Genomic DNA, 14244 nt, shown 5'->3' with positions numbered 1-14244 from the left:
ACAAAAGGGAGAGTCTATGGGACACAAATCTGTCCTGCCAACAAGTCCTATTGATGTCACACACCAAGTTGAGGTCTCGCATGCAAGTTACTAGAGTGGAGCTTGACTTGAGGATATGCAGAAGTCCCATTAGGACGGGGTCTGAGATTGCTCTGTATGCCAGACAGAGGTCACTTCTGAGGAGTCTGTTGGAGACTGAGTACAGGGACAGGGCTTTTAGCCTATCTGTGTAGGGTAGATGTTTGAGGCCCTGGGGAGAGGAATCTCTGTGGTCTCTCCAGTTGCTGCATGTGCTTTGCGAGTTACATGCTGAACTGAGCATTGTATTTAATAATTGGTCTTATAAAGGAAGAATACAGGGATGTTATGACCACCTTGTCCCTGGAAGAGATACCCTTACTAATGAGGTAGGCCATGTAGAAAGCTTTCTATACAATGGAGGCAATATGGTGGTCAAAAGTCAGTTTGCTATCAACCTGGATTCCCAACTCCCTCACGACTGATTGCATGCTTAGTGCCTTATTATCAATGTGATAATTTGTGGGGACATCATTCTCCCCAAAAGGGATGATGATGCATTTTTTGGCATGTTTGAGACCATGTTTCTGGCACCAGTCATTTGTTTGGGTGAGACCATTTTGGAGGATGTCCACATCACTAGGGGAATTGATAACAACACTCAGCTTGCAGTCACCTGCAAACTTGGTCAGCCATAGCCCACTAGATTTGACCTGCACCTCTGAGAAGTATATCCCAAACAGCAGAGGCCCCAAGACTGATCTGTAGGGTACATCGCTTGTTGCAGGTCTAGTACTTGAGGTGGCTTCCCCTATTTTGACTAGGTGGGTTCTATCAGTAAGCCAGTTTGGTATCCATCTGGTAACATATGGATTGATGCCTAGTTGAGAGAGTTTATCTTTTATACCTGAGTGGGGAATAGTGTCGAAGGTCTTGGCCAGGTCAAGGTACACCATCTACCCCTTGTCTATGGCCTTGGTGACTGTCTAAAAGAAGTCGACCAAATTTAACAGGCATGACCTCCCCTTAACAAAACCAAACTGTGTTGGATCAAGTGTCTGGAGGTTGCCAATGCCCTTGTTAATGAGGTCCATGATGATCCGCTGCATGACCATGCAGATCAGGCTAGTTAGGCTGATGGGTCTATAATTTCCTGGATTGGTGGACGCTCCACCTTTGTGCAAAGGGATGACAGTTGCTGTCCTCCACTCAGCTGGGATGAAGCTGGTACTCAGGCTTTGGTTGAATAGGGTGCATAATGGTACTGCAATGTCCTGCCTGAGTTCATGTAGGATGCAGCCCAGGATATTATCGGGTCCTATGGTGGCTGTATTGTTTGCCTTTGAGAGGGCGGTGATGACTTGCTCCCTAGAGATAAGGGGAGGGGGCAGATACTGGGGATGTCCTATTTTACTGGTAGGGAGAACAGAGGATTGAAGTTTTCACTAAACCTGTCTGACAGCAGGTTGGTTATATCTACAGGGCTTGTGTATGTGGTGTCCTTGGCTACCAGTTCTGAGCAGATCTGGGTGCTTCACTTGAGATTGCGGACATATGTGAAGAAAGCCTTATGATTGTCTTTAGTAGATGTGGCCAGTTTGGACTTGAAGTTTGCTTTGAAGGATTTTACTAGTGCTCTTATTTGCTTGTTCAGGCTAAGGAGAGATTGCTTCCAATTAGACACCTGCTACTTCTTGGTCCAGGACAGCAATTTTTTTCCTTTTATTATAGAGTTTATTTATTGTAGATGTCCACCAGACAGGTTTACTCTTCCTTGAGGAGGATGGTTTAATCCTGTCTGGTATTCCTGATTTCATGCAGCTATGTAAATGCTCATATAGTACTTTGGTATATACATACCAGTTTCTGTGTAGGGGGAGAGGGCTGTGAAGCTGCTTAAACCTTCCCTCAGGAGGTTGTAATCAGTGGAGAAGTTTTTTTGTTTGACCCTAGCTGGGGGTGGTTGGGGGGGTGGCAGGGGAGATGGTGACTTTGAAAGTGACTGCTTTGTGGTCGGATTTTACCAGGGATAATGACACTGTAGGGATGCTGCAGTGGTTACTCATGCTGGTTAATACCAAGTCCAAGATATTTTCACATCTTGTGGGTGTGTCAAATAACTGGTCCAAGGCATTTGCATTGACAAAATCAAGGAATCTCTGGGCATTTGTGTTTTGGCATGAGTATTTCTTCCAATCTATGTTGGATAGTTAAAGTTGCTCAGGTTCAGGGTAAAGGGTTGAATCTTGATAGACTCAAAGAGGTCCAGATAGGTGGACTGGGTTTGAGTCAGAGTTGGGGGCCTGTAGCTAGCTATGACTTGAATAGGGGTCTTGTCAATTGTTAACTGCACCTGGAGCATTTTCTGTGCATCATACTGTTTGACCAGCCTAGAGGTGTGTATGTCTTTTATATATATTGTAAAGTCACCTCCTTTTGTTTTGCTGCCCATGGCTTGGGATCTGAATGAATGATAGGATGAGTAACCTGGTATGGCTGGGGTGCTCTCCGCAGCTTTGAGTCAGGTTTCTGTGATGCACAAAATGCCAGCTTCTTCCAGGGTTAAGAATGCTTGGAATGAGTGCAGTTTCATGTTTAGACTCCTAGCATTTAGCAGCATGACCTTTAATTTGTGTTTTGAGGAAATTTTCATGTTGGTAGTTTTGACCTCATAGCATTGCCTAAAAAAGGCACTATGGAGAAGGCAAGAGCCTTTGCCAGGAGCCTGAAGCCTAAGGAAGACAGATGCAGGCCATCTCCAGCAAAGCATCGTGGCTTGTAAATCATGTCATCCCAGGCTGTCAGGTACTGGATCCCCTATGAATGACACCAGAAACTAAGCTGTTGTTAAAGTCAATCATTTTCTGTTTGTGTTGAGGTATCATTCTGGGTGATGGTAGAATGCTGCTTGAGGCTAGGGACATACCTGCCTGGGACATATACTCAACAAGCTCGATCATGTCTCTCTTCATATTTTCCAAGGAGGTACATCTCAAGTCATTTACTCCAAATGGACTATGACAGAGTCATAAGAGTACCTGAAGAGAGACTTGAGTGCATTGGTGATATGGCGGATTCTGGCACCCGATAAACAACTAACCATGACTTTCCCCTTATCCAGCCTGGTGAGGGGCACATCTGTGCGTCTCACAATGGAGTCTCCTATGACTAATATGTTGGGTTTATGTTTAGGCCTTAGTGGCTGTGAGACACAGGTATGTGGACTATGTGTGGTGTGGTGGGCAGTGGAGTTTGCATGCATTTATGCCTTGGAGGTCTCTTTTGTTTGGGTATACTTTTGTTGAGAGCCTCCACATATGTGGGAGTGTGTTGTGTAGGTGTGAGTGCTGTTTGCGGTGTAATGTTTGTGTTGCCAACCTTCTCAGTGCCAGATATACTGTTTGTGGGGGTGACAGCAATGACACTATGTGGTTGATATATTTGCATCTCTCATAAATTGTGTTCCTAGGTGCTAGTAGTTTAGAGTAGTCTGTGTACATGAGGCAGTTGCCCAGCGAAACAGCTCTCTGCTTTTTTTTTTTTTTTGATTGGCCCTGTATTGCATACGGGCCAATCAAAAATCACTAAACACGGAGCTGCTTGTGTTTAATGCAGAACATCAGGCAGTCACTTAACACAGAGCTACTTGCATTTAATGTGGAAATGCTTGATGTACCATACTAAACAGAAGTAGCTCCATGTTTAAAGCCTTTTATTTTGGTCCTCACTTAGCGTGAAAGATCTTTTTTTTGGTCCTCATTTTGTCCCTATCTGGCCAGTCGGAAATCTGGCAACCGGCTTTGTAATTCAAGCAGAGATCGCCTCTAAGTAGACAATATGAGACAGAGAATAGTTGGAGTTTTTTGAATCTGTCTATATAGGACAAGTGTTTAAGGCCTAGGATCCTCTTTGCGAGGTACTTTTGCGACCTCTCCAGTTGTTGCAGGTGTCTAGTGAGGTACATGCCAAATGGGGCATTGTACTCAATGACTGGCCTAATGAGTTAAAAGTAGAGGGAGACAATGACCTCTTTCTTCCTGGATGCAAACCCCTTAGTAATGAGATGTGCCACATAGAAGGACTTTCTAACCACAGTGGCAATGTGGTAATCAATAGAGAGGTTGCTGTCAACTTGTGTTCCCAGATCTCTTGTAATACCTTCTGTGTTCAGTAGACTACCATCAATGTGGTAATTCATGGGAACTGGGTTTTTCCCAAAGGGGACAAGGACACATTTTTTTGGCATTGAGCTTAAGGCCATGGTTCTGACACCAGTCATTGGTCTCAGTGAGGCCATTCTGTAGAATGTCAATATCACTTGGGGAGTTAATAATAGTTTAAAACTTGCAATCATCTGCAAACTTTGTCAGCCAGAGTCCCTTCATGTTGGCCTGGACTTCAGAGTAGTAGATAACAAATAGGAGAGGACCCAGGACCGAACCCTGTGGGACTTCACTAGTGACTAGTCGGCAGTCTGACTTGGAGTCAGGTACTTTCACAATGTGAGTTCTATCTGTGAACCAGTTTGCAACCCACCTAGTGATATAGGGGTCGATGCCTAGGTTAGTGAGTTTTTCTATGATTCCTGAGTGGGGAATGGTATCACAGACCTTTGCTAGATCAAGGTAGGCTGTATAAACCACCTTGCCTTTATCCACAGCTCTGGTGACTGACTCAAAGAAGTTGACCGAGTTGAGCAGGTATGATCTACTCTTCCCAAAACCAAACTGTGTGGGATCCAGAGTTTGGAGATTCCCTATATCCTTGTTTATTAGGTCCATGATGATGCATTCCTTAGCTTTGCATATCAGACTCGTCAGGCTAATGGGGCGATAGTTCCCATGGTCTGTTGTTGCTCCTACCTTGTGGAGAGGGATGACTGTAGCAGTGCGCCATTTGGTAGGGACAAAGCCTGAGGTGATGCTGTGACTGAACAGGGCACACAGGTGTGGTGCCAGTTCACTCAGTAGTTCATGTAGAACACAGCCAGGGATATTATCAGGTCCCATAGAAGCTGTATTTTTGGCCTTGAACAGTGCTGTTTTAACCTGTGCAGCAGTAATACTGGGTGCCTGGAAATCTACTGGCATTGTTATTGGTCCTTTGCGGGGAGATGGGTAAAGTTGGCACTGAATCTGTCAGCCAGTATATTGGCAATATCTGTTGGCTCGGTATAGGAGGTACCATTGTGCAGTAGCTCAGAGCAAATCTGGGTATTGCCGTGGAGATTCTTTGCATAATTATAGAAGGCCTTGTGGTTGTCTTTACTATCTGCTGCAATTCTGTTTTCATAGCTAGCTTTAGAGGATTTGATGAGAGATCTCAACTTTTTGTTGAGGCTGATAAAGCCTCTTTTGTTTTAAAGATTAATTTTACCATCTCCCATAAGTTAACTATCTTCGGTTTCAGCAGGTTATCTTTTTAGAACATATATCTGCATAGAAAATAGTAAAATAAAGACTATATTAGGAATATTGGCCTACTGTTGTACCCTCATATTCCTACTCTCACCACCTTTTTTCCCCACTAATTTCTATATCTGCTCTCTTTATTTCACATATCTGAAGAATGTATTATTCTCTTTCCTTATCATCTTGTTTGGCTCTATTGCTGTTTTACTTGCTTCATCATGGCCTTACTTATCCCTATACCCCATTTTTTCGTATCCGGACTTCCCTGGCTTCATCCCTTATTAATACCTTTACTTTTCCTTTTAGCTACACTAGCCACTTATGCTCTCCCTAGCCTTCTCTGTCTTGCTTACCCCTTTTCCATTCCCACTTATATTGCACCCACATCTCCCTTCTACTACATCCACTTTCCTGATTTCCTTTTATTCTACACTTAATCTTAGCAAAATGTCAGAGAAGCTCACAGTCCTCTACTCACCATCTTTCATATTCTCTGCTTTATAATCCAACATTTGTGTCTGAGTCTCTTATCTTCCTGTTTCCACATTGCTGAAAAATCATTCTTTTATCCTTTGTTGACTAGATAGTTCCATTAGGTTACTATCCTCTTTTCGGGGAGACCCAATGTAGTATTTGTACTGCTAGGGAAATTTGGCCAGGGCATCTGGGAACTTACACTACTCATCATTGTTGCGAGGGGGATCCATTTTGTTTCTGTTCCAGGTGCAGAGGTGGCCCCGAGAAATAGGGAGGCAGATGGAGATAGAGAGAAGGAGATGATGGGGAGGTGAGAGAAATAGAGGAGAAAGCAAATACTGAGGCTGGAAAATGTGTGCAGAATTCTGAGGAGATGTTTCAAAGAAATCTATTTGCTGGAGATGAGTCAGCAAATGATGGATGTATAATTACAACCCTCCAGTTGGAATGGTTGTAGGATGCTTTACTTAAAGAAATGGTGATGCAGAGTGAGACAGAAAATGAAGGAAATGTTCCCTGGGGGACATTATAGAGAAAATACAAAAGGAGGATGCAGAGACCATCTTGAAGAACAGTGGTGAGATGGAAAAAAACATATGCGGAGAAAGTAAAAGAAGACAAAAGAGGAGTAGCAGAAAAGAAGGCAGAAGAAAATGAAAAATGGAAGTATGTGATAAGGATGCAAAGTAAAAAAGGTAAAGAAGTGGACAGATATGAAGTGTAGAACAATTTAATAGCTCCTTTGGGTGTAAAAGCACAAGCAGTAAGAGCATTTATTTTAATTATCAGAGGCATTTTGTGACATTATATTTGAGACTGTTATTCAATAGAACATTTTCTTGGAAAATATGAAAAAAAAGAAAGACTATAGCCTATGGAATCTTTGTGTGATAAAAGCATTTAACAGAGAAGCAAAAAGAAAACTGATGTATAATTCAAAGAGAGGTAGAAAAAGAGACTTTGAAAGGACATTTGAAACATTTATATAAAGAAGTACTGGACATTGCAAAAGTTTATGACAAAAGAGGTTCATGGACTGGTGGCTGGGATTCTAATATTCAGTTAAAAATAGAAAGAAAAAAATATATACATATACCAAGTATGATAAATAGGGTGTACTTCACTTGACCTAAAACCCATTTGACTGACACCATTTGACCGACACCCAATTAACCTAAATTTAATTTGACTGACAACTCATTTGACTGACTCCCATTTCACCGACATTTAAGACATAGACTTTTTTTGGGTTGTCCTTCACCTGTGACTTGCTTGTGATAGAGAGAATTACTATAACTTGCAGTGCTACCTGTTAGAATTCCAATAGTCATGTAGAAAGTAGTGTTGTAGTGTTTCTAAATGTGGGTTTGTCTCTCTACATTTTTATGAAGTATCTAAAGTAATTTGGCGAATGTTTTGTGTGTTCCCAGCAGTAGTGGCAGCGTGTAGAGTACTGCAAGGCAAGTTAAAGGTATATGCCCTTTTCCTCACTATAGGGTGATCCTGGAGTTAGTATATATAATTGGGGGGGGGGGCACAGCCTCCCCACATTGGGGGTGTAGGGGCATTGCCCCCATCTAGTTTGGTTGTACTTTGTCCCATTTCTGTTAAGAGGGTTAATAAGTAGTTTTTAAGTTCTGGAAAGGGTTAGTTATTGGTGTTCTAAGTGTGCTTTTCTATGGTTTAAGATTTAGTATGTTGAAATTCAACATTGTAAGCTGTCGGTGAAATGGGAGTCAGTCAAATGAGTTGTCAGTCAAATGAAATTTAGGTCAATTGGGTGCTGGTCAAATGGTTGACAGTCAAATGAGTTTTAGGTCAAGTGAAGTAGATTTGATAAATATGAAGGGGAAAAAGGGTATTGAAAAATACTGGGGACAACGCAAAACATGTTTGTTTTTGTGGAAAAGAAGGACATTTGATAAGTAACTGTGACAAAAGAAAATGTTACATTTGTGAGGAAATGGGACAGAAAGCAAAAAATGTGAATTGAAATGTTATAAATGCTATAAAATTGGACATTTATGGATGGAATGCAAAAATGAAAATAAGGGTAAGGAAAAAGAAAGAGAAGAAAATGAACAAAGAGAAGACATTTTAGAATTAGTAGAAACAGAAGAAAAGTTAGATGAGAAAAATATAATAAAGAGGACAGAAAAGAAGGTTCCGAAATAAGCAATGAAGAGATAGTAAAATAAAAAAAATATATTCTATTGTTAAAAAGGTAAAAAAACAGAAAAAGAAAATAACTTGGGAGGTAGTAAAAGAAAAAAAATTCTGTTGGTAAAAGGGGAAAAAGACAGAAAAAAAATTTAAAGGGCTAAGCACAAAAGAAAAAAGAAAGGAATGTATTTTATTTTTTTTTTATTTGACATTTCTTTAGCAGGGTGGTCTGATTGGGCTAGTAGCCCATTTTCAGCAGAGGACTGAGGAGAAAAGCTCCACATATAAAAGTATAATATTTAAAAGAGTATAACATTACAAAGTTCAATACTGCAATAAACAATCTGCGACAGGGTGCAGTCATTAGAATAGTTGTAGGATCAAAAGGGTGCAATCATTGCAATAGTTGTAGGATCAAAGTAAGACAAATACTAGTTTTACACAGAATTAAATAGCACAGATATACTGGGGTATACAAAAATTAGTTTGCAGAAATCAGATCATCATTTGAATATTTGTAAAACAATGTTGAGAAATACAAGAAGCATGACTACATTTAAAATATGAATACAAGTATTATCAGAGTCATAGGTTCATAGGTGTGTACTAGGCTAATGGCCCTGGAGCCTTTACAAGTCTAGCCCATAGGATTACCCTTGCATTGTGCCACCCGACCTTAGTTTCCAGAGCCTCTGTCGAGTACAGCCACTGGAGTGATCCCCGGGGTGAATTTTCTATTTCCCATCCACTCATCAAGATTTCTCTTGAAGAGGGCCAGTGAGGTGCTCTGTTTGACATGTATGAGAAGTCTATTCCATAGTATGGGTAGTCTCTAGGTTATGAACCTTTCCCGCCAGCACCTTCTGTTGATTGTGGTAATGAGGTTGAGGTCCCTGGAGCATGTGGTGTGGAGGGATTGGGATTTCTTTAGATGTAGCATTTCTAACAGAGCTGGGTCAGACATGGCTTTATAAGTCAAGCAGAGATCACCTCTAAGTAGGCCATATGAGACAAAGAATAGTTGGAGTTTTTTGAGTCAGCCCATAAAGGACAAGTGTTTAAGGCCTGGGATCCTCTTTGTGACGTACTTTTGTGGCCTCTCCAGTTGTTGCAGGTGTCTAGTGAGGTACATGCCAAATGGGGCATTGTACTCGATGACTGACCTAATGAGGGAAGAGTAGAGGGAGACAATGACCTCTTTCTTCCTGGATGCAAAACCCTTAGTAATGAGATGTGCCACATAGAAGGACTTTCTGACCACAGTGGCAGGGTGGTGGTCAAAAGAGAGGTTGCTGTCAATCTGTGTTCCCAGATCTCTTATAATGCCTTCTGTTTTCAGTGGACTACCATCAATGTGGTAGTTCATGGGAAATGGGTTTTTCCCAAAGGGGATGACGGCACATTTTTTGGCATTGAGCTTAAGACCATGGTTCTGACACCAGTCGTTGGTCTCAGTGAGGCCTTTCTGTAGGATGTCAACATCACTTGGGGAGTTAATATTGACACCCAAGTTGCAATCGTCTGCGAACCTTGTCAGCCAGAGTCCCTTTGTGTTGGATTGGACTTCTGAGAAATAGATACCAAACAGGAGAGGACCCAGGACCGATCCCTGTGGGACTCCACTCATCACTGGTTGGCAGTATGACTTGGAGTCAACTACTTTCACACTGTGGGTTCTATCTGTGAGCCAGTTTGCAACCCACCTAGTGATATAGGGGTTGATGCCTAGCTTAGTGAGTTTTAATATGATTCCTGAGTGGGGAATGGTATCAAAGGCCTTGGCCAGATCAAGGTAGGCTGTATGAACCACCTTGCCTTCATCCACAGATCTGGTGACTGACTCAAAGAAGACAACCAAGTTGAGCAGGGATGATCTACCCTTCACAAAACCAAACTGTGTGGGATCCAGAGTCTGGAGATTCCCTATATCCTTATTTATTGGGTCCATGATGATGTGTTCCATAGCTTTGCATATCAGACTTGTCAGGCTAATGGGGCGATAGATCCCAGGGTCTGTAGTCACTCCTCCTTTGTGGAGAGGGATGACTATAGCAGTGTGCCATTTGGTAGGAACAAAGCCTGAACTGTGATTGAACAGGGCACATAGGTGAGGCGCCAGTTCAGTCTTTAGTTCATGTAGAACACAGCAGGGGATATTGTCAGGTCCCATACAGGCTGTATTCTTGGCCTTGGACAGTACTGTTTTAACCTGTGCAGCAGTAATACTGGGTGCCTGGCAATCTACTGGTATTGTGATTGGTCCTTTGGGGGGAGAGAGGGGAAAAGTTGGCACTGAATCTGTCAGACAGTATATTGGCAATATCTGTTGGCTCCGTATAGGAGGTACCATTGTGCAGCAGCTCAGAGCAAATCTGGGTATTACCGTGGAGGTTCTTTACATAACTATAGAAGGCCTTGTGGTCATCTTTACTATCTGCTGCAATTATTTTTTCATAGCTAGCTTTAGAGGATTTGATGAGGGATCTCAACTTTTTGTTGAGGCTGATAAGGGAGTTTTTCCAGTCTTTCGGACTTCACCTTATTCCGCATCAGTTTCCTCCTTCTGTTGTACAGTTTGTTTATGGCAGGGGACCACCAGATTAGCTTCCTTTTTTTGTAGGAGAGCATCTTGGTTTTATTGGGTATGGTGAGATCCATGCATTTGTGTACAGTGCATTGGTGTATGATTCGGCAGTCATGCAACTGTTCTCCATTTGCATGGGTGCCATGAATTTAGCCACCTCTGTTCTTAGGAGCCCAAAGTTAGCTTTGGAGAAGTTTTTCATGGTGGTTACCTTTGCAGGGGGGTGGGGTGGGAGTGGGAGGTGTAAGGGATGTGGATTTCCAAGGTGATTAGTTTGTACTCGGATCTAATCAGGGAGGAGTTGACTATTGGTGTAGAGCAATGGTCGCCCTTGTTAGTAATGACCAGGTCAAGGATGTTGCTACCTCTAGTGGGGGTAAGAATGAGCTGGTGCAGAGCTTTGGAATTAATGAACTCCAGGAAACATTGGGCAAGTGTAATGGTACATGAGTGGTTTTCACAGTTAATGGATGGGTAGTTGAAGTCGCCCAGTAAGACTGTGTTAGGTTGAACCCTAATATTCTCCAGGGTGCTTAGGAACATGGAGTGAGTGTCTTGGGGCATGGTTGGAGACCTATAACAGGCTACAACCTGAATCGCTGTCTTACCCAATGTTAGCTGCACCTGAAGTATCTCTGATGCATTATGTTGGGCTACCAGTCTGGAGGTGTGCACATCCTTTATGAATATGGAAACACCAACCCCTTTGGAGCTTCGGTCCAAGTTCTGGGGCCAAAAGATGTGGAATGAGTTATAGCCTGGCAGTGCAGGGGTGCTTTCTGCTGCCTTGAGCCAGGTCTCTGTTACAGTACAAATGTTGATATTCTCCATTTTAAGGCGTGTTTAGAGGGAGTGCATTTTAAGATTTAGACTTCTAGCATTGAGCAGCATGACCCTCAGATTGCATTTGTTTGTAGCTGTTACGGTGGTAATTTGGTCTTTAGAACACCACCTAAAAAAAGGCACTATAGGGGTGGCAAGAGGCTTGGCCAGTATCCAGAAGCCCAGGGGTGACAAATGCAGGCCATCTCTGGCAAACCATCGATGTCTGTCAATCATGTCATCTCAGGCAGACAGATACTGGATCCCCTTATATTGGCACCAGAAACTTAGCCAATTGTTGAAATCAATAATTTTCTGTTTGTACTGTGGTATCATTCTGGGTGATAGTAGGATGCTGCTCAGGGCTAGGGTCATACCCACCTGGGCTACATAATCCAAGAGCTCCTCTATGTCTCTTTTCATGTAGTCCAGGGAGTTGCATCACAGGTCATTCATGCCCACATGTACAATGACAGAGTCATATTTGTACCTGTTGTTGAGGGACCTGACTGTGTGCATTATATGGCAGATACTGGCACCTGACAGGCAGCTGACTGTTACTTTCTCTTTATTCAACCTAGTGAGTCGGGCATCAGTGTGCCTCACTATCGAGTCACCTATGACTAGCATGCCGGGCATGCTGTTTTGCCTTAGGGGCTTTGGTCAAATGGCACACTGTTTAGGAGAGTTATGTGTCTCATGATTACTGTTGTGTTGTGGTGGTTGAGTGTGTTTCTACCTTGAAGTCCTCTGCTGTTTGGGTAGATTTTTATTGAGAGCCTCCGCAAAGGTGGGTGTGTGGTTTGTTTTTTTATGTGAAGGCAGTGCTGGTGTGTGTTTTGCAGAGATATGTGTTCCATATGGTGTGGTGCAAATGTTGACCTTCTTCTCTTGACTGGCTATTCTGGTCTTGGCTGGAGAGTGCATGGCTTCCAATTTGGATATAAAAGTGCATCTCTCACAAGTCTGAGTGCTGGGAGGTAAGACGAAAGGGTTGTCGGTGTACATGAGGCAGTTGCTACATTGCCTCAAGATGCCCAAGTTCACCAGGTTAACAGGAGAAAGCACAGGAAACTGACCTTTAGACAGGGGCATGGAGGGGTGAGCATTAATAATAAGTACTAGAACTGTTTCCTTGTAGAATGTTTAGTGCTGGTAGCACTTTTGTGTGCTACAATAATTGCTACAAGAAGTCTGGTATGGTTAAGTGCTCGACTAATAAGCTAGTAAAAGTGCAGGAGAGGAGAGAACTAGCACATCTAAGGGGAACATTGAAGAGCAGACTTTGGCACCGCTCAGCAGATTACAAATATTCCTGGATGCAGCAAATCTGTATCTGGACTAGACTAGTTACAGGAAAGGCTGGAAACAAGTGCAACACAGGCTTTTAAGCCAGAAAGTTGAAAGAGATGGAAAAACTGCCCAAACGACCAACACAGAAAGGCTTGGGGGGTTCAGAAGCTTACATACAGTCTTGGATACAGCAAATCTGTATCTGGACTAGACTAGTTACAGGAAAGGCAGGAAATGTGTAAATGTGGGCTTTTAGACCAGAAAGTTGAAGGAGATAGAAAAAACTGCCCAAATGGCCAATAAACTACAATTTCTGGGCCACTAACCGCTTCTCTTGTGGTAGATGGGCTACCTAGTGCTTACCACTCCTACTGACAAGCTAGAAGGCTTCCTTCCGACACAGAGAGTCTTGGTGGGCTCAGAAGCTAACAAACAGTCTTGGATGCAGCAAATCTGTATCTGGACTAGACTAGTTATAGGAAAGGTGTGAAACAAGCGCACATGCGGGCTTTTAAACCAGAAAGTTGAAGGAGATGGAAAAAAGTACTCAAACAGCCAATAAACTACAATTTCTTGGCCAGGAACCACTCCTCTAGTGGTAGACAGGCTACCTAGTGATTACCACTCCAACTGATTACCTAAAAGGCTTCCCTCAACACAGAAAGGGTTGGAGGGCTCAGAAGCTTACACACAGTCCTGGATACAGCAAATCTGTTTCTGGACTAGACTAGTTATAGGAAAGGTGGGAAACAAGTGCAAATGTGGGCTTTTAAACCAGAAAGTTGAAGGAGATGGAAAAAGTGCTCAAACGGCCTATAAACTACAATGTCTAGGCCAGAAACCACTCCTCTTGTGGTAGATAGGCTACCTAGTACGTAACACTCCCACTGATAAGCTAGAAGGCTTTCCTCAACACAGAAAGCCTTGGGGGGCTCAGAAGCTTTCAAACAGTCCTGGATACAGCAAAACTGTATCTGGACTAGACTAGCTACAGGAAAGATGGGAAACAAGCGCAACCATGGGCTTTTAGACCACAAAGTTGAAAGAGATGGAAAAACTGCCCAAACAGCCAATAAACTACAATTTCTGGGTCAGAAACCACTCTTGTGGTAGATAGGCTACCTAGTGCTTACTACTCCCACTGATAAGCTAGAAGGCTTCCCTCCAACACAGAAAGGCTTGGGGGGCTCAGAAATTTACAAACAGTCCTGGATACAGCAAATCTATAACTGGACTAGACTAGTTACAGGAAAGGCAGGAAACAAGTTTAGAATTATTATTTATTTATTTTTTGTTACAGAAAAGCAGCTAAAACAGCACTAAAAACAATTCAAGTGCAGTGCAAGCTATCACACTTGAGTGTGTAGCAACATTAAAGCAATTTATTCAAACTGTATTCTGAACTGAATTCAATTATTGTTTAATTCAACTCTGAACAGGTAAAAAGTGCAAAAAATATTTATCAGTTGTGAAGCA

Source organism: Protopterus annectens, chromosome 8.part0, assembly GCF_019279795.1.
Source record: "Protopterus annectens isolate FY-2018-M chromosome 8.part0, PAN1.0, whole genome shotgun sequence".
Classification (NCBI taxonomy): domain Eukaryota; kingdom Metazoa; phylum Chordata; order Ceratodontiformes; family Protopteridae; genus Protopterus; species Protopterus annectens.
The sequence above is the reverse complement of the archived record's forward strand: the minus strand, read 5'-3'. Positions refer to the sequence as shown.